Here is a 24,731-nt window from a genome sequence, read left to right as displayed (position 1 = left end):
ATCTCTACAAGGACTACAGTGGGTCTACACCTTTGATGATCAACCAATACCATTATTTCTACAAGGACTGCAGTGGGTCTGCACCTCTGGTGGCCCACCCCAATAGTAATCTCTACCAGGACTACAGTGGGTCTGCTCTGTGATGACCTACCTACCGATAGTCTTCAATGTCGACTGACTCTGTTGTGGCCCATTACCTGTCTGCATGTCAAGAGTCAGCACTGTCTTTCGTTGGAAGGACAACACTACTTCTTCAAGACTGCTTAGAAATCCACTACTTCCAAGTGCATTTTCTTTTACTACTCAGACTTTGAGAAAAACACTGCAATTTTACTTTGATGAATGATCAGGACTGTCTTTATGGACTGTGAGAAAATTTTAGCTTTTGACCAACATTGTATCGATAAGTGTGTGCATTTGATATCTTTATTATTGTAATTATGAAAAAATTTTTCAAATCTGTATTGGCCACGGCCCAAAACAATTTGTAAATTTTTTTTTGGGGAGCATGGGGGCTATGTAAGTAGGCTGTTTACATTTTCTTATTGGTAACGCCACGTAGCGCTCTGTATGAAAAATCACTGGCTGTGCTATGCGCAGTCTGTGGCTAGTTTGCATTGTTGTCTGCCATTGTAGTGTCGGGCAGCGGCAGCTGGATGCTAACAGCGCGTAGCGTTGCGCAGTTGCAGGTGAGCCGCCAGCAGTCGTGGACGTGGGGAGAGAGATGGCGGAGTTTTTAAATTTGTAAGAATTGGTGTCATGAACTGCTATATATATTATGACTAGTGAGGTAAATACATTGTTTGTTCTCTATTAAAATCTTTCATTTGCTAACTATGCCTATCAGTAGTTAGTGCCTTCAGTAGTTTGAATCTTTTATTTAGCTGGCAGTAGTGGCGCTCGCTGTATTGCAGTAGCTTGAGTAACGAAGATTTTTGTGAGGTAAGTGATTTGTGAAACGTATAGGTTATTGTTAGTCAGGGCCATTCTTTCGTAGGGATTTTTGAAAGTCAGATTGCGTTGCGCTAAAAAATATTGTGTTTCAGTTTAAGCACAGTCTTGTAATAATTTTTCTAAGGGGACGTTTCAACATGTAACACCTTGCGTTACGTGATGGGAAGTCCTGTATATTATAGTGAGCAAAACATCTAGGGCAAGACTTCACTACATTCACACGCCTGTTTACATCTCTACGTGTCTGTACGCACGGCTGTGTTCGCGCTCGTTGTTGTGGCTGCTTGGGGCGGTCGCGAACAAGGGGCGACTCGACCAGACAAATCGCGTCCTGGGGAAACTTATCGGCCACTGTGGCACCCCAATCATATTGCTCTAACATTTGCAGTACTTGGGAAAGTGATGTATCAGAGCACTTTAAGATCTGTTTTCGTATTCTTGTTTCTCAGATATTGAATGTTAATGTATCACGTATCATTAAATCACTGTAAAAGTTACCACAACTACACTTTAATTTGCACTTCCTAGTCCAGCCCGTTAATTATGTATCACTGGCGCTACTTCTGTTCCTACTTTTTCTGCAAGCGAATGAACTGATTCCTACATGCAGCTACGTGGACATGCTGGTCATAATATTGAGATAAGGGAGCGATTACTAGGTCATAGCCGGCCGCTGTGCCCGAGCGGTTCTAGAAGCTTCAGTCCGGAACCGCGCTGATGCTACGGTCGCAGGTTCGAATCCTGCCTCGGGCATGGATGTGTGTGATGTCCTTAAGTTAGTTAGGTTTAAGTAGTTCTAAGTCTAGGGGACTGATGACCTCAGATGTTAAGTCCCATAATGCTTAGAGCCATTAGAACTATTTGAAACTAGGTTATAGACGAATTCGTCGGGAGGCGCGGTTGGGAATAGCTTTTGAATTAACCTGAACACTGGGGACCCCGTAACCGAAAGGAAGTATTGCAACTTTACAGTACCTTGAACACGATGAAATTGACAATGTGCTTGGAACTGAGTGAAGTATTCAATCCATTCCTCCTCTGTTTCCTTAAATTGGCCGAACTTTGGTTGGTTTGCTGGTTGTGGTTATGCAGCCAACGCAGCTTATGCAGCCACTAGTTGTTGTACCGTTGTCAGTAAGGTGGCGATTTGTTGGTTCTGAAACTGAAAAGCTTGTGGTAGATGCATATTATTGGCCATCTGCGGCTGAGGCGCGGGGGTGGGGGGTGGAGGGGACGGGGAATTCATGGTTTACATAAATACGTTATATCAAAAAGCAAGCAAAGTCTCTGAAAAGTAAAATTTGATTAGTTTTGTGTTTCCCCTCCTGGAATACACGCAAGAACACAACAACAAATGCCGACCGGAGTGGCCGTGCGGTTCTGGGCGATACAGTCTGGAACCGAGCGACCGCTACGGTTGCAGGTTCGAATCCTGCCTCGGGCATGGATGTGTGTGATGTCCTTAGGTTAGTTAGGTTTAATTAGTTCTAAGTTCTAGGCGACTGTTGACCTCAGACGTTAACTCGCATAGTGCTCAGAGCCATTTGAACCATTTTGAACAACAACAAATTAGCAGATATAAATACTTGAACACGATCACCCCTGCAAGCTAAAACACAAATCTTAGGACAAGCTGATTTTCTTCGATCCCCACTGAATTATCCTCGTTCGGCATAGTAGTCTAGGAGGATGTTGTTATGGGTGGCCAGTATCCTCTTCCTACAACACAAATGCACACGTTTTTTAATAGTGTTCCTTATTTACATGAACTGGAAATTTTATTTAACTGAATAGAGTCCATGTGTTGTAGTATAAGCTCATCAGTGATATTCCTCTTGCAGACTGATATAAAACACAATTCTGATTGAGATAAACTAGTGTCGCTATGGGTGCTAATTGGTCGCTACGTACTGTTGTAACCTGTGATAAACGAAACCCGAACTGTGAGTAAACAGACCCCAAACTCGATGAGTGAGTCTGAGCTATTGTGAAAAGGCCCTCCTGTCAGTGGCGGCGGCCTAAATACACGCTGTTGCGAGGGCGTTGGAGGATTGTTGTTTTTGGTGTGTCACCGTCCATCTCGTGATACGAGACATTGATTCAGTGCCTACTATCGATCTGCGCGTTTCATCTTTGCCGACCTGTGTGCTGACGACAGCTTACACAAGTACAGAATCAATACGCACAAGTAACTAACACATATGACGGTCTAGAGGGATTAACTCACTAGTCAAAACACTGATATCAGTTGTACCTTTATAGCGCTTCAAGGTACCCTACTTTCTTAAATTTCAATAAGTTAGGTATTTTCTCGACAGAACGTACACTCATGGGGAGTCCTCAGCCAACATCCACACTTAGCATCCAAGTTCTCTTGAGCGGGAAACCTATCCTACTCTTAGCGAAAACAATCTCGTCATGACCGGGGAGAAAGCTCTAATGAAAGTGTACAACAGTAACGACTAAGAATATGACATAATTTAACATCGCCATGGAGAAAATGAATTGGTAGACACAAGACTTCAGTGGTACAAAGTGTGATCAACAGAATGATTACCTGCCTCCATCCCTAAGGTCACTAACGCTCGCTTTTGTGATGGTGATAGAAATTTTTTGTAACCCATAATATTTATTTAGCGTTTAAAATTTTTACAGAATAACACAACAGAAAACAAATTCATTTTATTAATAATTATATACTCCACACCACATTCACATTTAAGTCTTCCATATGGAAACCCGTAATGAAGTGTCCATTGGGTTATTTCTTAGGTTACACTTTTGTGGAAGTCACATTACAGTTGTTTTACGTAAAGTTTTATGTCAAGATATTTTTATCAGCTTTACTATTGAATCCTTAGAAAACTCACATCTGTAATTCTGTAATTTGTATGTCGAGTTACTTTTCCGTGTTTATCCCATAAGTATGTGAGATACAGTCATTTAATGTAATTCCAAAAAATGTATGCATTGTGTGTACCATGATCCACATTGCTGCGTGTCGCTTTGCTTTGGGAAACGTTTTCTATTCAGATATCGTGGCTTTAGGGGATTATGTATCATGTATGTGCAATTAGTCGAATCATGTGTCTTCCTGTGTCGTATATCGTGACAAATTTCCGGCACTCAAAACGATGTTCGACTGCATCTCCCGAATTTCAATTTCCACATGCAGCTGATGATTTTAATTGGATAGAGTAGAGTCGAGTTGTTGAAGAGTATTATCCGATTTATTACTTAGTAACAATTCGATCTGGCACCTTCTGGTATTAATTTAGCTGCAAACTTTGCCCTCACTATTTTCTAGTTGTGTTATGCAATCGCAGTTCTCATTTATTAGGAATGGGAATTCGTTTTAGAGCTATGTTCATTTTGTGCATTTTTCCTTCTTTTAGAACATCCGTTGGAATGTAGCTTTTATTGAGACGATAATTTCGGACGAAGTTGAATGAGTGTGGGATACTGTCAATATTAACCGGTGCTAGCTCTGATTTCTGGCAGTATTTCTGAAGCAATACAGCATCTGGTGAGTGTGGTCGTTGTGCAGGATACGATGGCCGATGCGCTGGACGAGTTTGTTCGTTGGTTCAGAAGGAGAGGCCGACAAGCGTTTGCCACCTTTCGGCCGGTCGGCGCTGACAGAATCAACGCGCACGCACTGCAGTCTTTTTCAAAAATCATGTTTGCTTTGATTGTTCCTTTATATGTCAGCTTCGTTATTATGTGGCCATAATAGTCATTGTTATCATGATATTTATGTGGAAGTAAGACACTGCGCGAAATTCGAAAAAGTTTGCAATGTACAATAACGATCGCTTTGATTTTGAGTTTGGTACATATTACATAATATGTTGTTGTGTATGAAACTTAGTTAACACATTGAATTTTTCTTTAGACTTGGCTGGAGGCCTCTATCTGTCACCAATCTCAAGAAAATTGATCTAATGTAGCGCACTCATTTGCGGTCGCACTGTGCCGGCGATAAAGCCAGAGTGAAATTCCACAACTTTCCTCATATTTCATAAATTCTTTGAGGTATAGAAATGAGATTTTGGCAAATGATAGCGTACAAGAAGAAGAGTATTTTGCTGTATGGTTATTATGCAAAACATCATTATCTATCTTGTTATTTCACCAACAACAGACTTCTCCGACGAAAGAATGTAATTTTTAAGGGTCATCGATAGCTGGTGAAACGAAAAATGCTGTGTGTTTTGGAACAAAATAAATGAATTCATTACACGTTTATTTTGTACCGAGGAGGTGTTTTTTCATAAGATGTTGACCTTACTTTTTCTCAGTGCCTCAGTGCCCTTAATAAACCACTGTTTCAGAATTCTCCCTAAATTGCGTCTGCACAACATGTTAGTGAGATGGGACTGTGTAAACTCTGCTGAGTTTCGGCAAAAGAGACAAATTTTAACATGGCAACAAGAAAAATGTGTAGGTTGTACTCAAAATTCCCCAGTATGGACGCTTCTCTGAAAGTTACAAATAGGTAGCAATTAAGACGAAAATAAATCGTTGCATTTTTGGCGTAATTGTTCTTAGATGCTAACTACAGAAGAGATGACAGGTCTTTTTGAATGGTCACCAAGCAAGTGTGGCGTGAAGGAGCGCCGCTTAGTATTTACAAAAACTGCGAGTGCAGGCTTCAGTTTAGAACAGTACTTCCCCTCCAGCGCTCGGCGTTTCCCCTACAGCGCCTGCCCGCTGCCCCCATCACTACCACTGCCCCCACTTGTGCCCTGCCGTCTGCGTAACTACCGGCAACAGAATTCTTCGTGCTCTACAGTACCACGTCTCCTTTCACCTTCATTTAAACTGAGGGTACAGGACGATTAAGAAACCTTAAAAATTTCACCCCTCCACAGAAACCAAATGTATCGCTTTTAACCTCCCCTTTTAATACAGTGATCGCAAGTGCCTAATGAACTTGATTTTAGATGAGGCTATCGTCCCCATGAACCATGGACCTTGCCATTAGTCGGGAGGCTTGCGTGCCTCAGCGATGCAGATGGCCATACCGTAGGTGCAGCCACAACAGAGGGGTATCAGTTGAGAGGCCAGACAAACGTGTGGTTCCTGAAGAGGGGCAGCAGCCTTTTCAGTAGTTGCAGGGGCAACAGTCTGGATGATAGACTGACCTGGCCTTGCAACATTAACCAAATCGGCCTTGCTGTGCTGGTACTGCGAACGGGTGAAAGCAAGGGGAAACTACGGCCGTAATTTTTCCCCAGGGTATGCAGATTTACTGTATGGGTAAATGATGATGGCGTCCTCTTGTGTAAAATATTCCGGAGGTAAAATAGTCCCCCATTCGGATTTCCGGGCGGGGACTACTCAGGAGGACGTCGTTACCAGGAAAAAGAAAACTGGCGTTCTACGGATCGGAGCGTCGAATGTCAGATCCCTTAACGGGCAGGTAGATTAGAAAATTTAAAAAGGGAAATGGATAGGTTAAAGTTAGATATAGTGGGAATTTGTGAAGTTCGGTGGCAGGAAGAACAAGACTTTTGGTCAGGTGAATACAGGTTTATAAACACAAAATGTAATAGGGGTAATGCAGGAGTAGGTTTAATAATGAATAAAAAAATAGGAGTGCGGGTAAGCTGCTACAAACAGCATAGTGAACGCATTATTGTGGCCAAGATAGACACGAAGCCCACGCCTACTACAGTAGTACAAGTTTATGTGCCAACTAGCTCTGCAGATGATGAAGAAATTAAAGAAATGTATGATGAGATAAAAGAAATTATTCAGGTAGTGAAGGGAGACGAAAATTTAATAGTCATGGGTAACTAGAATTCGAGAGTAGGAAAACGGAGAGAAGGAAACATAGTAGGTGAATGAAAGAGGAAGCCGTCTGGTAGGGTATTGCACAGAGCATAACTTAATCATAGCTAACACTTGGTTCAAGAATCATGAAAGAAGGTTGTATACATGGAAGAATCCTGGAGATATTAGAAGGTATGAGATAGATTACATAATGGTAAGGTTTTAAATTGTAAGACATTTCCAGGGGCAGATGTGGACTCTGACCACAATCTATTGGTTATGAATTGTAGATCAAAACTTAAGAAACTGCAAAAGGGTGGGAATTTAAGGAGATCGGACCTGGATAAATTGAAAGAACCAGAGGTTGTACAAAGTTGCAGGGAGTGCATAAAGGAACAATTGACAGGAATGGGGGGAAGAAATACAGTAGAAGAAGAATGGGTAGCTCTGAGGGATGAAGTAGTGAAAGCAGCAGAGGATCAAGTAGGTAAAAAGACAAGGGCTAGCGCAAAACCTTGGGTAACGGAAGAAATATTGAATTTAATTGACGAAAGGAGAAAATATAAAAATGCAGTAATTGAAGCAGGCAAAAATAAATACAGACGTCTCAAAAATGAGACAGACAGGAAGTGCAAAATGGTTAAGCAGTGATGGCTAGAGGACAAATGTAATGATGTAGAGGCTTATCTCCTTAGAGGTAAGATAGATACTGCCTACAGGAAAATTAAAGAGACCTTTGGAGAAAAGAGAACCACTTGTATGAATATCAAGAGCTTAGATGGAAACCCAGTTCTAAGCAAAGAAGGAAAAGCAGAAAGGTGGAAGGGGGATATAGAGGGTCTATACAACGATACTGCGTGAAGAGTTGGACAGAGCACTGAAAGACCTAAGTCGAAACAAGGCCCCGAGAGTAGACAACATTCCATTAGAACTACTGATAGCCATGGGAGAGCCAGTCCTGACAAAACTCCAGCATCTGGTGAACAAGATGTATGAGACAGGCGAAATACTCTCAGACTTCAAGAAGAATATAATAATTCCAATCCCAAAGAAAGCAGGTGCTGGCAGATATGAAAATTACCGAACTATCAGTTTAATAAGTCACAGCTACAAAATACTAACGCGAATTCTTTACAGACGAATGGAAAAACTTGTAGAAGCCGACCTTGGGGAATATCAGTTTGGATTCCGTAGAAATATTGGAACACGTGAGGCAATACTGACCTTACGACTTATCTTAGAAGAAAGATTAAGGAAATGCAAACCTGTGTTTCTAGCATTTGTAGACTTAGAGAAAGCTTTTGACAATGCTGACTGGAATACTCTCTTTTAAATTCTAAAGTTGGCAGGGGTAAAATACAGGGAGCGAAAGGCTGTTTACAATTTGTAGAGAAACCAGATGGCAGTTATAAGAGCCGAGGGGCATGAAACGGAAGCAGTGGTTGGGAAGGGAGTGAGACAGGGTTGTAGCCTCTCCCCGATGTTATTCAGTCTGTATATTGAGCAGGCAGGAAAGGAAACAAAAGAAAAATTCGGAGTAGGTATTAAAATCCATGGAGAAGAAACAAAAACTTTGAGGTTCGCCTATGACATTGTAATTCTGTCAGAGACAGCAAAGGACTTGGAAGAGCAGTTGAACGGAATGGACAGAGTCTTGAAAGGAGGATATACGATGAACATCAACAAAAGTAAAACGAGGATAATGGAATGTAGTCGAATTAATTTGGGTGATGCTGAGGGAATTAGATTAGGAAATGAGACACTTAAAGTAGTAAAGGAGTTTTGCTATTTGGGGAGCAAAATAACTGATGATAGTTGAAGTAGAGAGGATGTAAAATGTAGACTGGCAATGACAAGGAAAGCGTTTCTGAAGAAGAAAAATTTGTTAACATCGAGTATATATTTCAGTGTAAGGAAGTCGTTTCTGGAAGTATTTGTGTGGAGTGTAGCCATGTATGGAAGTGAAACATGGACGATAAATAGTTTGGAGAAGAAGAGAATGGAAGCTTTCGAAATGTGGTGCTGCAGAAGAATGCTGAAGATTAGATGGGAAGATCACATAACTAATGATGAAGTATTGAATAGAATTGGGGAGAAGACGAGTATGTGGCACAACGTGACAAAAAGACGGGTCCGGTTAGTAGACATGTTCTGAGGCATCAAGGGAACACAAATTTAGCGTTGGAGGGCAGCGTGGAGGGTGAAAATTGTAGAGGGAGACCAAGAGATGAATACACTAAGCAGATTCAGAGGGATATGGGTTGCAGTAAGTCCTGGGAGATGAAGAAGATTGCACAGGATAGGGTAGCATGGAGAGGTGCATCAAATCTGTCTCAGGACTGAAGACCACAACAACAACAACAACATCGTCTCCGAAGATGATTTGAGCGACTTGTGGCGAGAGGTGTTCGACAAGGCGTTCTAGAGAACAACCTATTGTACTTCAGTACTTTCTATATATTTGGATTTTGTTTAGTACTTAAACACTGCCATTGCTCACATAAAATACGAAACAAAAAGCGGCACCACATGGCTCAACAGCCAAAAAAAAAGAATAAATTAATTAATATGGTAACATGTCCAACTGGGCGTTTTTTGGCCAATTTTTGACCAATAGTGCGGACAACAATGAGTACGTAACCGTTTGGCTCTATGTGTGGCAACAGAAGGTTGACACACATTTCTGAAAACACGTTACGAAGTGATAATGAATAAAGAAATCAATTGTTTTATGTCGTTAACCCAAAGCATGTTGATTTCGAATAACAAGGTATTTAAACTCGTTATTAGAAAATAATTGAGTGATTGGAGGTACCGGTAGCTTTTATAATTATGACAATAATTTATGTAACCTCAGGTTTAAATTCACTAAAGTAGATTAGATTCCTGGACATGGCGGGCTAAGTACATCGAATAGAATTACTATGAACAAATACTGGATTAAATGCGTAACTGTTGGTTTTCAAAAGATTGTTAACGCCGGAATACGAACCATGCTTGTACGCAATAGCATTTTTACCATAGACACTGACATGAAACACCTAAATTTAATTTATTCTTTAATTTGAGATTGCTGGAGTTAGTTTACTTTTAAGTTACTTTATTTGGCATTCATATAATTAGCAAGAATGGTACTAACCTGCGTATTACTGTACAACACTCTTAACTTATCGTGGCTTCCTTATTAACTACTTTCCAGCATATTTTTAACAAACAGACGAAACTGGCAATTACAGTCTTTTATTACTTTTCTTTTAGCTGTTTAAGCAACAACACCTGAATAACTGGCAATGTATGGGACCCTAAGCAGGTGGCAATGGCCGACGGTAATGACCAGATTTTAAGTATAGAATTTATTAAATTCGCTGAGACCGTCACTGGGAAATGCCTCACAAAGTTGCCTTGAACTAAAATAAAACAACCTTACATTTCGTTGCAGATGTGAAGCAGTAGTATTCGTTGTCATTTACAATGTTCCCATTGCTCATTGTACTATTGCAGGCACACCTTGATTCACAATGACAAATTATGGGGCAGATCCTGATATTATTGGAGCCTCTTACATCCGCCGACACTCGCCATGCTCGTGATGACTCGCCAGTAATGGCTGCGCTTCACATAGGCATAATAGTGCATGTCTCTTGCATGTTGCGTCTCACAGCCAAGGAAGTTCCCTGCACACTCTGTTCTGACGTCACAGTCCCGTCCAGATACAACGTTCCTACACAACTCTTTGCTATCTGCCAACGGTATTGATTTTCTTAACTTTCCCTAAAGGCCTTGATCCAGAGTATATACATTATGATATAAAACAATTTACACAGGTTACAGCACATATCATATTTCTAATTAACACATAATATCTAAGGATTTCGAGAACAAAACATGAACATTATATTTACAATAAACATAATGGACAAAAATTTTAGGTGTGACATTTTTTACAGAGTCACAGGTTACTGTACAGCCCTCTATGCTTCTTGGGCACCTGAAGCACTTGGGCTACGTTCCGCGGTTTGACGACTATTTATTGTCTTGGTTAGCTTGACTTTTTCTACCATAGTTAACTTTCTACAAGGGTGGAGTTTTGCTGCAGCTCTTATTTTATGTGATGTCATGCTCCAATATTGAGAGACTCCATTTTTGTTTGTTATTTGTCACAATGATGCCCAACATTTGCTTTTGATCTTTGGCAGTGAACCAGTTCCGTTGTCTATTCCACTTATTACTTGCAGTTTGCAGCAACACAGTCCGTTTGGGTGAACGTCGCATAGGTAGGTTTTTTTTATATCGTCGGGGATCTTATATAAGATACCAAAAAGTGTTGAACTCCCCGTGAAAACACTCAAGTCATTTGTGTAAGCTCTGCATGTGAGTCTTTCATTTCTTGATGAAATCGCTTGACACTCATAACAAGCGGTGTGCAGAAGAGAATCTAAAGTTACTGAATACAGCGTCATAGTCAATGGGCAACCTTCTCTAACTGTTGAAGGGAATTATCGTGGCCGGCCGTTGTGGCCGAGCGGTTCTAGTCGCTTCAGTCTGGAACCTCGCGACCGCTACGGTCGCAGGTTCGAATCCTCCCTCGGGCATGGGTGTGTGTGATGTCCTTAGTTTAGTTAGGTTTAAGTAGTTCTATGTTCTAGGGGACTGATGACCTCAGAAGTTAAGTCCCATAGTGCTCAGAGCCATTTGAACCACTTTGAATTATGGTTCTTAGTGTACCACTAATTGGAAGCAAGTCTGCTAGAATCCTGATGATGGATGTGATGTTCACTACCAGTATTTGGCCGGCAAGTGACGAGAGGCACTGGTGTAAGGTTGTCATCACCGGCCTCTGCGACTATTTCGTGGATTATATTTGAAACTCATTTGCAGTGTCTCATGACCTGAGCACGTGGTGAGCCGTTCGTCGGTTGGGGACATTAAGCTTGATGACCCTTTCAGTGCTGTGGGACAGGTGCAAGCTGTGTGCTGGCGCTGGGCTTCACTTCTTTCTCTCATTATCATCGTACAACAGAAACATAACACTACACTATACGCGCATCCATTAACTGACCTACACTCCACAAATACACATTCGACACATCTCTCAATCAACCGCCAATGGGCGCGGAGGAATACACCCTTTTCGACAGGTGAATGGGTATTAGAGGGATGTCGCAGCCAACAGTGTCCTGTAACATTTACCGTTTTAAAACAATGGTTAAAAGAGGACAAAAACTGAAAGAAGCAAACAGAAGTATTTAGAAGATTACAATGATTATGGCACTCTGTTAAAATGCTGATTGGTTCACGTGAAAAACTTCAGTGACATCTCTAGTATAAGAAATCACTACACCATTACTAAAAATCTGTCACTGATTTTAGTGCGAAACATAGTGAACGTTATCGCTTTCGTCAGATCTGGGGAAACTAGGAGATGTGTTGCTCAATATAGGTTAAGCAATTACTCCGGAATCAATTCACTATTTCTGTCCTTTGATACGATGCCGAACCGTTGCAGCGTCATAGACTAAATAACCAAAGGTATACTACATTCTTTATTTTATTACGTAGAGCTATAGGTAACTGGTTTTCGAGCCATTAAGGGGTCTGTTGTAATTAGAGGAAGGAAAAACATTCAAAATGTGGATCTACACCGTCCGTCCATAAGGTTCCGAGACTGATTTTATTCAGGCTTATAAGTGACGTCAGCTCATAAATACGGTGTCAGCGCCGGCCGCAGTGGCCGAGCAGTTCTACGCGCTTCAGACTGGAACTGCGCGACGGCTACGGTCGCAGCTTCGAATCCTACCTCGGGCATGGATGTATGTGATGTCCTTAGTTTAGTTAGGTTTTAGTTGTACTAAGTTCTAGGGGACTGATGACCTCAGAAGTTAAGTCCCATAGTGCTCAGAGCCATTTGAACCATTTTTTTACGGTGTCAGCTTTAACGTACATCTGTAAACAACAGATGTGCATTTGTCCAGTCAGTTGTGAGCAGGAATTGTTAAGCAATGGGTGTGCAGCCGTGGTGTGTCAACGTTGTTGTATCACAAATTGGAATGGAGCAACATGCCTAAGTTAGAATAATATTAGAGTTTAATGTTCAGTCGACAGCACGGTCATTAAAGACGGAGCATAAGCTCGAATTAGGAAAGGATAAGGAAGGAAAGCGGCCGTGGCCATTTTGAAGGAACCATCCCGACATTTGCGGGTAGCACTTCAAGGAAGTGAAGGAAAACCTAAATCTGGATGGCATAAGGTGATCTGACCCGTCGTGTGGCCGCCTATCGCTATTTGATTGAAATGCAAACCGCGGACAGTTCATTACTTGGAAAGAATCATCACGCTTGACGCGACTTGGTTAATACTGAATACTTAATACGAGTATGAACCTACCAAAAGAAGCCCAAGTGCAGAAATTCACATGAAAGGTTATCGCTCTGACGACATAACTTGGATTCAAGCAAATGTGACATGCCAGTCGAACAACATCACAGTTTCACATTGTCGTAAGAACGTTTAGTGCGTTGAACTCAACTGGTGAGGGGGGATATGTAGAATATATGAAATATAAACCACCATCTTTACCTTATTTTTTATTAACTCAGCCTCGAAACATTTCACACTGCCAGGATAGGGTAGATGTTGGTAAAAACTCGCAATGAGTTGTTGAACTGGCCGCCATCGATTTAGGAGTTGATCACCGTGTGACAGATTTGTCTTATTGTAAATTATTGTCCCTTGGAAGTTCGTCGCAGCAGGTCACTCCAGAGACGAGAAAATCAGGTGCATCTTTTTATTTACATTTCTTTACTACTTACACGTAGTTTTTCTAATGTTTCACTTGAACATTGTATAACGTTGGTCTTGAAGAATAAACGAATTACTCATTGACAGTACTGCATTTTAGCTTCACTTTCGCGTGGCAATAATTCTTTCGTTTGGTTACCAAAATCAACGTGACGCATTTGTGAGAAAATGGTGAAATGGGGAAAACCTTTGCATGTGTTTCGGGGTAAATTCCCGCAGCTCCAATAACGTCGCGTCAATTTCAGAAGCCTACAAATTTCAAAAGATACAGAAAGTGCTATTCATTGGTACTGACTATATGATAATAAAACTGTCGAACCCCGCAAGGATTAATACAGCACGAATCTAAAACGCTATAACTTTTCACAGGACCTAACAACGTGCACTGTTTACGTAGACAGCTTAGCCTCAGTCACTGAACTCTTTCAGGCTGCCGTACTGATTCTCCTGACATGGAGAAGAAAGTATTATTTTTACACAAGTATTTTTAAGCGTTATGTTAAAATTTATAAGGTATTTAAGTTCAATATTGTTTTGGGTAACTTGGCTACAATTCAACAATTTCACACTACGTTATTTCAAGTTTTTTCATTCCGCACTCATAGTTTTTTTTCATCTCGAACGGAGCAAAGTGCCATACGGAGAGGCATTACCTCATGTTGTGCGGGTAAACCCCACATTGTTTCTTTGCTACATTGTAAATTTCTCTGTAATTAATAATTAGACGGGGCTGGAATTTGGGAAGGCTATACGTAACAACCAAATCTATGACTTCAATTAGAAATCGTGTGAAAATTTGCCTCGCATTGACCACAATGTTAGAAGAACAGAACATTTCGGGGCTTTACTGCCACTTACCCCATGCGTTTTGTTGGCTGCTTTCAGATTATTATTTTTTTTTACTTCCAATCAGTGAATCCACGAAAGTAATTGATTAATTATAGGTGCTTGATAAATCGTCTAGCTGTATACGATGATGGGAGGTATTTTTTGTAGCCACTGTATTTTTCCATATTATATGCCAGAGTTTTGCTACCCTGAGGTAAAGGATGTTGGGGTCAAAGCGTCACAATGTGACCGTTTGGCGGGCAGACCTGCGGGCTGAGCGGCCTCGCACAGTGCGGGTTGCTGACCTGGGCCGCAGGGGAACTATTCGGCTGTCACGGTTCGGCTACTAAATGCTACTAGATCTGTAACAATATTTCATCTCCAATATTTAGGCAGCAAGAGAAAGTGAGTGTTGCCGTTGGAAGTATGGAACAAGAACCAAACACTGTAAAATTGACCGCGAATAAGGAGATCTGGGCTGTGGACGCCTTACCATTGACGGTATATCACTGACGACGATAAACAAAATTTTAGGGAAATTATTTTATTTATCAATAAAAGCATTTAACGAGAAATTTGGAACACTGTTCAACTAAACTTTATGATACAGTACTCCTCCAAACTGAATTTCCGATAATTGGTAGTTAAGCCTTCCTCTCCCTCATATAACCACTCTGTAATATTTGATTCACAAGTCCACACAATAACAACCAGCGCTAATTAGAGTACAGTCCGACTGTGACTGAGTTGACAGGGAGACTGTGGAATACTCGGGTTCGTTTACCGGGACTGCCAGGGATGTTTTGTTAGTGGGAGTACTAGGTCGCCGCGGGGAGTGGGCGCGCTGTTAGAGGCGCCATGTCATTAATTGCTCGGGCCCTCCCGCCGGAGGTTCGAGTTCTCCCGCAGGCATGGGTGTGTGTGCTGTCTTTAGCGTAAGTTAGTTCAAGTAGTGTGTAAGTCTACGGACCGGTGACCTAAGCAGTTTGGTTCCTTACAAATTGACACACATTTGAACTGTACGAGGTCAGGGTGTATCCAGCCTCCTGATGAAATCTGAGGAGTTATTTGATAGAGCAGTAACAGCTTCAGGTTACGGACACTGACATTAGCTGGGAGAGCGACGTGTTGATCCTACGCCCCTCCATAGCACATCCAATGCCACCACTGGCAGAGGATGACACGGCGATCGGTCGGTGTCGATGGGCACTCCAGGGCCTTTGGAAAGAATTCACTTTACTAATTACATCACACGGGGACGAAAATCATGAAAAATTTGACACCTGGGATAACAAAATCAGTTGTATAACGCCTTTGCTAAACAATAGCGGGTTCAGTCAAACAAATACACTCGAATATGATCTCTTGAATAGTTCCAAAGGATCTTGTTAAGAATCTCATCCACAAACAAAGATCGCTAATTGAACCTGGTAGCCGAAACTTTCCTTAAGAATGACGATTAAGAGAACCTCCTGAAAACTTATTTACTTGATTTCTGTTTATCTGGTTTGCCGATTACTTGAGTTAACTTTTTTGCGTTTTGAGTATTCTGATTAGTTTGATGCGACAAGCCATGAATTCCTTTCCTGTGCCAACCTCTGTAACTCAACGTTTTACTTGTACCCTACTTCCTCAATTATTTGTTGGATGTATTGCAGTCTCTGTGTTGCGCTACAATTCTCACCCTCTCTTCTGTTATGTTATAACTTCTTTTTGTTAATGGTCCTTTCTTCATAGACTCTGCAAAGAAACTCTTCATTCCTTATCAGAGCACCTATTTTTCAACATGCTTCTGCAGCGTCGAGTCTCTAACGCCGGGATTCTTTTCTTTCCTGGTTTTGCAAAGTCCACAGTCTACTCTCACATATTGTGTGCTCCAAACGTACGAGGATATGCTGAAAAGTAATGCGCCCGAAATTTTTATTTGAAAACTCTTAAGACTTTTTAAATAAAACAAACGTTATTAACATTGTACGTCATTATTCTCCGTGTCTACATATTCATTTCTCATCATAGTCACCATGGTGACGAAGACATTTCTTCCAACGAGATCAGTTTGTTATTAACACGACTGTAGAATGCTTGGCTTTGTTGACGGCTGCACAAGTTTATCTGTGCTTACAGCGCTTCGTCACTAAGAAAGTGAAGTCCACGTAGGTTGTTCCTTAAGTTTAGGTAACAGATGAAAATCGCATCCTGCCAGTTCGGAACTGTATGGAGGATGATCCATGAGAGTGAACTCCAGGTGCCAGATTGGTGCAGACGTCGCAGCGCTCGTGTATGGCCTGGTACTGTCATACTGATGGAGAGGGTGCTTCGAAACTGGATTACAATACGCTGGTTCTAGGCGCTTCAGTCCGGACTTGCGCGACTGCTACGGTCGCAGGTTCGAATCCTGCCTCGGGCATGGATGTGTGTGATGTCCTTAGGTTAGTTAGGTTTAAGTAGTTCTATGTTCTAGGGGACTGATGACCTCCGATGTTAAGTCCCATAGTGCTCAGTGCTATTTGAGCAGTGCGCTCTTTTTCATGCGCCTAGACAGTCACGTTGCACACTACCATGTTACACGCTACAGTTTGGAGCTCTCTAGCGGCAGAGGGCTGTAAATATTTAGACATGAACAATGAAGATGTCGAATGTTAATATCGTTTCATTTATTTAAACAGCCTTAAGAGTTTCCACATAAAATTTCGGTGGCATTACTTTTCAGCGCGCTGTCGTAGCTTTAAAAGAGGAGAGGAATCCAGGCGCATTAACTTAGTTACGTTACAAATGGTTCAAATGGCTCTGAGCACTAAGGGACTTAACTGCTGAGGTCATCAGTCTCCTAAAACTTAGAACTACTTAAACCTAACTAACTTAAGGACATCACACACATCCATGCCCGAGACAGGATTCGAATCTGCGACCGTAGCGGTCGGGCGGTTCCAGACTGTAGCGCCTAGAACCGCTCGGCCACCCCGGCCGGCAGTTACGTTACACAACATCATGTTACAAACGTCAGTTCGGAGCCTTATAGCGGCAGTGGGCTGCAAAATGTGTAGGCACGATGAATGAGCATGTAGAATGAGAATAACGTTTGTTTTATTGAAAGGGCTTTAAGAGTAAGCTTAAAAACGTGCCCACGGTCCCACTTAGTTCCTTTAGCCGGGCCTTGCTACAAGTTGCCTGTCTCGTATTCACAGCGCTTCTCACTTCCAAAGCTATCCCATAAAGCAGACTGATGTACCAGAACCTTGTTAGATTACGAAAGGTTGAGAAGATGAGGTGAAATTAGCTACTACGATCACTGTGATATCATGACTCCCATTGAACTAATTCAGCTTCCCTGCTGTTGTATAATTAGAGATAAATAAATGAAAAGAAGCCAATCGAAGGGCTTTCCGCCTATCTAATGAAGTATATGCTTTATATTCATCAACTATGGGGGCGATCTAGATTAATATGAAATTGGAAGCATACATTCCAAATAGAAAAAAAATCTCTAAAAGTGCGACATTTATTTTCATCACTGGTTTTTGTAAGCTTAAGTTACCATCTTATGCAATAATATCCGAAGATGTCAACATAGCTTGCTGAAACCGGGAATCAAAAGACAGAGTGTCTGAACGGATTATTGTTGAAGAAGGGAAAACGTTATGGGAAAAAATTATGAAAAATTTCCCACTGGATGGTGTTTTAAATGCTATAGTGAAAATAGGTTTGGCTACAAATGACAGACGAATCGCAATACAACGGCTGTGGTGTGAGTTCCACATTAAACCAGCCCTACTGCGCAAAGTGCATGAGCGCACAATTTTCGCTTAGAACAGTTGTGGCACTGTTACTTAGGTAAGCCCATCCAACGTGGCAGGGTAGTAGCACATGGGATGGCAAAAATCGGTTTTTAATTGTCCTGAGGCCAAAAAGTGAATAAAAAGCGACAACGACATCGGTTTTTAACTCTCCTGAGACGAAATGCCAAATGAAAAACAGCAATGACATCGGTTTTCACCTTTCCTCTGGACAAAATCTGCATAAAAGGCAACAATGAAATTGGTTTTTAACTGTTCTGAGGTCAAAATCAGTATAAAAAGTAACAAAGAAATCGGTTTTTCGCTTTCGTGAGACTGGCGCAAGACATGTTCAATATGCTGACCACCATTTTCTGCTACAAGTTCAGATCGAGAAACAGCATGCTCCATAACAGATCAGAGCGTCTCAGTGGTCACGTTCAGAATGCAATGCACAGTGTATGCTTTCAATTCACCTATGTTTGTAATCGGAGCACTGACCTTAGAATTTTTCAGCAAACACAGAGTCAGACCAGGTGATATGGCCGACAGACTGTAGGGGAATGACTGCTGGTAATTCTAGGATTTCCGAAATGCCTCTGAAGCACCCGCTCACTGACTATACAATGTGCGAAGGAACGCCATCTTGCATAAAAATGATCCTACTCATACATCCAGGCAGTTGAAGGTTTGGAATGACGATGGTGCGTCAAAGACTCTCATAAAATTTACTAGCGTTTACCAGTGACCGTACAGGCAACAGCACCAGCAGATCTCCAAAAAAAAAAATATGGGCCTACGACAACCCATGCCGTCAACCTACACCATAAACTTACTTTTGCAGAATGAAGTGGTACCATTTGATGTGCGAGCGGATCTTCTGTTGCCCGTATTCTGCATTTCTATGTGTGGACATGTCCTTGGAGATCTAAATGGACTTCGTCTATCCACAGAATATTCCATAGGCATCCATTGTCCTCTTTCACGCAAGCACGAAATGCTAGAGGAAACATTTGTTTTAATTGCAGGTCAGCATTAAGCAACTCCTGAACATGGGTATGTTTGCGTGGATAGCAATACATGACGATTTGCAGAATTTTGTGCACGCTGCTTAGAGGCATGTCCAAAGTTCAGGCAATTCCCCGTCCATTGCATGTTTGCATACCATTGCTCGACCTCTCTTGCAAAACTGTCGCCACAACTTCTACTGATGTCGGATCAATTATTTTTCTCCCTCTGCCCCATTACGCTTGAAAATGATCAGTCCTTTCGAACTTCGTAATCATTTTGTCAGACTCTTAGCAGACATTGGACCAAAGCCTTTCTTCATGCTCTTGAGTATCCGAAGCTTCTACAGAGCTACTGGTGTACAGTCACCGTTTTTTTTTAAAGAGGTTTACCACCAGCGCGCGATCTGCTTTGAGACAGTCATATCGACCATCTCAGACGCAAAATGAGGAGCAGCCGTGTACCAAGTGTCTTATTTTCAATATGCTGCCGTTTACAGGACCATCTAGCGGTAAAATTTTCTTTACACTTTTTGAAGTTTTTCTTTTTAATATTATTTCAAATGAAGCAGCAAAAGTTGAAATAAAGAAAGAATGCGGTTATTCTGTTCCGTCTGTGGATGTTTTAAAGCCTGTGTTAGTTAATATACGCTCTTCTTCAAGTTTAGCTTCAGCGCGAAACCACCAGCAAGATATCTTAAAACAGAACTGTCATACCTCTGAAGTTTAGAGGACGGAAAGGCTTGTCTTACTGTTAAGTATTAATTATTAAGTCGATTGTTGAGATGATATTTCCGTAGAAATTATGGCTGCTAGAAAGTTTTGGCACAATTTCGTGTATTGTTTAGTTTTTAATACTTTGGTACTGCACCGTGAGATACTTTACACTGTTCTGTAGGGAAGATTTTGTGGTGATTGTGTAGTAGACATATTGACCGAGGAGCCATCTGCACTGCTGTATTTTGCTTCTGTGTATATCTGATGCTCCGGTTGGTATGTGCATTACGCTGCGCCAGAATAAGTAAAGGCGTGGATTTAGGGAATTCCTGTAAATTTCGCGCAGCTATAAGTGGAAGGTAATGACGGACTGGCATATCGATGGCAGGCCCAGGCGATGTAGACATTTAGCAAATGCTCCTGCTAGGCAGGTTTAGGACATCGCTCGCAGGCGAGAAGGCACGGCCCGGTGGGCACTGTAAAGTAAATCAGGGCAGCACAGGGCACCGACGTGCTGTGAAGAACCCATACGTTGCAGTTACAACAGCACTCAGTGACCTGTGTATAGGGTGCGAAAAGCTGACGTCATAATTATTAAAGAGCACTCCACTTGTGTCCTCCAGAGGAACTATGTCGGGGGTGTATGGGGAGGTCATCGGTCTCATCGGATTATGGAAGGACGGGGAAGGAAGTCGGCCGAGCCCTTTCAAAGGAACCATCCCGGCATTTGCCTCGAACGATTTAGGGGAACCACGGGAAACCTAAATGTGGATGGCCGGACACGGGATTGAACCGTCGTCTTCCTGAATGCGAGTGCAGTATGCTAGCCACTACGCCACCTCGCTCGGTGGCCAACCGGGTTCCGTGGCGACATAGTCCAGCGGACTGAAAGCTGCCGTCCACAGGTTCGAGGCCGGAGTTCGAACCTGCGGCCTCCCGGGTGCAGAACTGTCTGCGGCCGCAGACCAGACTGTCCTTTGCGGGTGGTCCGAGCTGGTAAGGCACACTACAACGACGGTGGCTGGCTGTTTCCCAATAGTTACTTCGACTGTCTGGATCAGATCTGCAAGCTTGTTGATAATGTTGCTTCAAATTAACTTAGTTTCTAGAGGTGAACTTCTATGCAGGCGTACCTACAAAATAACACTGTATGCAATACAGAGTTGGACTTTATTTTATGCAGATTTTTTCCCCATAGGTATCGTTTCGTTGACAATGTCATACCACAAGGAACTTATTCTAGTTATTAGCGTCGGACTGTGTATATTTTCCTAGATTTTTGTCCAGTTATTGCTGGGGTAGTTTCCAATCATGATGCACAATGAGCGCTCTGTAAAGTTTGGCATAACTGGAGATGTGTGGGCGGGGGCAACTTTCTTGGACGTGACTCTGTTCTGAGTATATGTATCGAACGCGGATTGAAACAGGATTTATTTGTCCTACGTTCACCCTTTAATCTTAGCTTTGTAGCTCCAAGGACCGCACAACGCTTTTGTTATCTTATTTTGATTATTTTTTAGTATTCTTACCTTTCTTCCGGCCAACATTGCAGTGCATGTTACTTGTATATGATTGAGTCTTAATCGAAACTGGTGACTTACCAACTCCATTTTATGGAGGTTACTTTAAAAATGTTCCTCATCCAAATGTACCAGCCTACACAAACTGAAGCCCATTTAGGGATGTCATTAGGTGTATCGTCAAAGTTATTTATTAGTTACACTTTCTCTATGCTATGTAAATTTCTACCGACACGTTCCTGTAACGCAGCGCTTACTATATTGTGCATCTCTTGCCAGTTGCGCTTAAACATCAATATCGGACGTGCAGTTATAATCATACCCGATTGTTTTCTTGCTTCTGTTTGTTGCAACCAGATGCATTGAATGCAGTCTTTGTGCGTTCCACGCAATACGAGCTGAGCACTTAGTTAGGCTCCGGTAGCAGTGATGCATTCCCGTATAATTAACTCGGCGCTCAATTCATTTTGGGTGTTGTTTCCAATTATACTGGAGTCCTATGCATGCACGTGGCAAAAACACTACTCCACTCGCAAATGCATAAACCTGACAATTCTAGGTAGAACTTGTAAAGTGGCCCCATGAAATATGCAAGTGGGGTCGCGGAGAGTGCGCACCCCTATCGTATCGCCCATTTTATATGAATAAGCCTCATTAAGTGACCATTAACACTGCATTTAGAGTGTGTTCCCCAAGTCCATTTTTTATTTGTTTCAGAACGTTATTGCTAAATCCCGCATTTTCAACAATTTGAGCAAGAATTCGTGATTTACTCTACGGAATGCTAGGGGCTGTTATTGCCTCTCTGGCCCATGTAAAGTACGTGATGTCTCTGCAAGCGTAGTTAACACTGAATGACCAATTACATCACTGGCCTGATAATGTCCAGTCGCTTTTGGTAGAATGGAATTTATCGTTTTATTCATTATGTGCACGAATTATTTGAAATATGAATTCAATAGCACGGTTGGTCGGTTAGAAAGATGGCCGAGTGAGTTTTTTTTTTTCGTATGAGCAGTATTAAACTACTTGTGAACGGCGAAGGAAAAAATTTATTGGAGCGTAATTCCTTGTAGATCTGCATAGGTTCTGCACCAATGACGTGCCAGTAATGATCATAAAATTCATTTAGTAGCTAGCCTAAGACAGACACTTTTTGTTTGAGGGCAGTTATTTTTTTCTGTTTCTATGGACGTTATACTTTATACTAATTTTGTGTTGCCTATCGAAGTAACCGTTGCTTCTACGTTTCCTAACATGCTACGTTGTGGGATGTCACTAGTTTCCAGTTCTGTGCAAAGCCCATTCAGCTGTGCACAGTACAGTTCTTGATGCCGGCCTTGGTGTTTTATGTCTTATTCTTTTGGTCCAGGAGTTCAATAATCACCTTCTTAGCGCTTTTAGTTCTGTAAATAATGTGGTTATTGAGGTCGGTTCATTAGGAACATCACTTGGATTGCGTGCCCTAACTTGTATGCCTTACAAAAACGGTCTGGATTTCGATTTGCTACACTTAATTCGTTGTACAGGGGGGGGGGGGGGGGGGCTAGAAAGCAACGCCTCCGATTTTGTTATGCGTAAACTATTAAAGCTTATTAGATGAAGTTAACGTTATTTACATTCCAAATTTGTATTTTTCATGCCTATATATCTGCAGTCCTCTGCCACTAGAGGGCTCCGAATCGTAATGTGTTGCACTGCGAAGTGTCACGCAACTACACTCCTGGAAATTGAAATAAGAACACCGTGAATTCATTGTCCCAGGAAGGGGAAACTTCATTGACACATTCCTGGGGTCAGATACATCACATGATCACACTGACAGAACCACAGGCACATAGACACAGGCAACAGAGCATGCACAATGTCGGCACTAGTACAGTGTATATCCACCTTTCGCAGCAATGCAGGCTGCTATTCTCCCATGGAGACGATCGTACAGATGCTGGATGTAGTCCTGTGGAACGGCTTGCCATGCCATTTCCACCTGGCGCCTCAGCTGGACCAGCGTTCGTGCTGGACGTGCAGACCGCGTGAGACGACGCTTCATCCAGTCCCACACATGCTCAATGGGGGACAGATCCGGAGATCTTGCTGGCCAGGGTAGTTGACTTACACCTTCTAGAGCATGTTGGGTGGCACGGGATACATGCGGACGTGCATTGTCCTGTTGGAACAGCAAGTTCCCTTGCCGGTCTAGGAATGGTAGAACGATGGGTTCGATGACGGTTTGGATGTACCGTGCACTATTCAGTGTCCCCTCGACGATCACCAGAGGTGTACGGCCAGTGTAGGAGATCGCTCCCCACACCATGATGCCGGGTGTTGGCCCTGTGTGCCTCGGTCATATGCAGTCCTGATTGTGGCGCTCACCTGCACGGCGCCAAACACACATACGACCATCATTGGCACCAAGGCAGAAGCGACTCTCATCGCTGAAGACGACACGTCTCCATTCGTCCCTCCATTCACGCCTGTCGCAACACCACTGGAGGCGGGCTGCACGATGTTGGGGCGTGAGCGGAAGACAGCCTAACGGTGTGCGGGACCGTAGCCCAGCTTCATGGAGACGGTTGCGAATGGTCCTCGCCGATACCCCAGGAGCAACAGTGTCCCTAATTTGCTGGGAAGTGGCGGTGCGGTCCCCTACGGCACTGCGTAGGATCCTACGGTCTTGGCGTGCATCCGTGCGTCGCTGCGGTCCGGTCCCAGGTCGACGGGCATGTTCACCTTCCGCCGACCACTGGCGACAACATCGATGTACTGTGGAGACCTCATGCCCCACGTGTTGAGCAATTCGGCGTTACGTCCAACCGGCCTCCCGCATGCCCACTATATGCCCTCGCTTAAAGTCCGTCAACTGCACATACGGTTCACGTCCACGCTGTCTCGGCATGCTACCAGTGTTAAAGACTGCGATGGAGCTCCGTATGCCATTTCAAACTGGCTGACACTGACGGCGGCGGTGCACAAATGCTGCGCAGCTAGCGCCATTCGACGGCCAACACCGCGGTTCCTGGTGTGTCCGCTGTGCCGTGCGTGTGATCATTGCTTGTACAGCCCTCTCGCAGTGTCCGAAGCAAGTATGGTGGGTCTGACACACAGGTGTCAATGTGTTCTTTTTTCCATTTCCAGGAGTGTATGTCGATGCATGAGCAATACCATGTTGTAATCGAGTTTCGAATTCGAAGAGTTCGTCCACTTGCGGAGCACCTTCTCCTCCAGCATGACAATACCAAACCATACACGAACACTGCGACAGCTGCAACAGTATGACGCCTGGGGTTCTCTGACATCGATCATTCTCCACACGGTCCCAATTTGTCCCCATCCGATTTTCATCTGTTTCAAAAACT

Source organism: Schistocerca gregaria, chromosome 2, assembly GCF_023897955.1.
Source record: "Schistocerca gregaria isolate iqSchGreg1 chromosome 2, iqSchGreg1.2, whole genome shotgun sequence".
In the NCBI taxonomy this organism is placed as follows: domain Eukaryota; kingdom Metazoa; phylum Arthropoda; class Insecta; order Orthoptera; family Acrididae; genus Schistocerca; species Schistocerca gregaria.
This window is presented reverse-complemented; position numbering follows the sequence as displayed.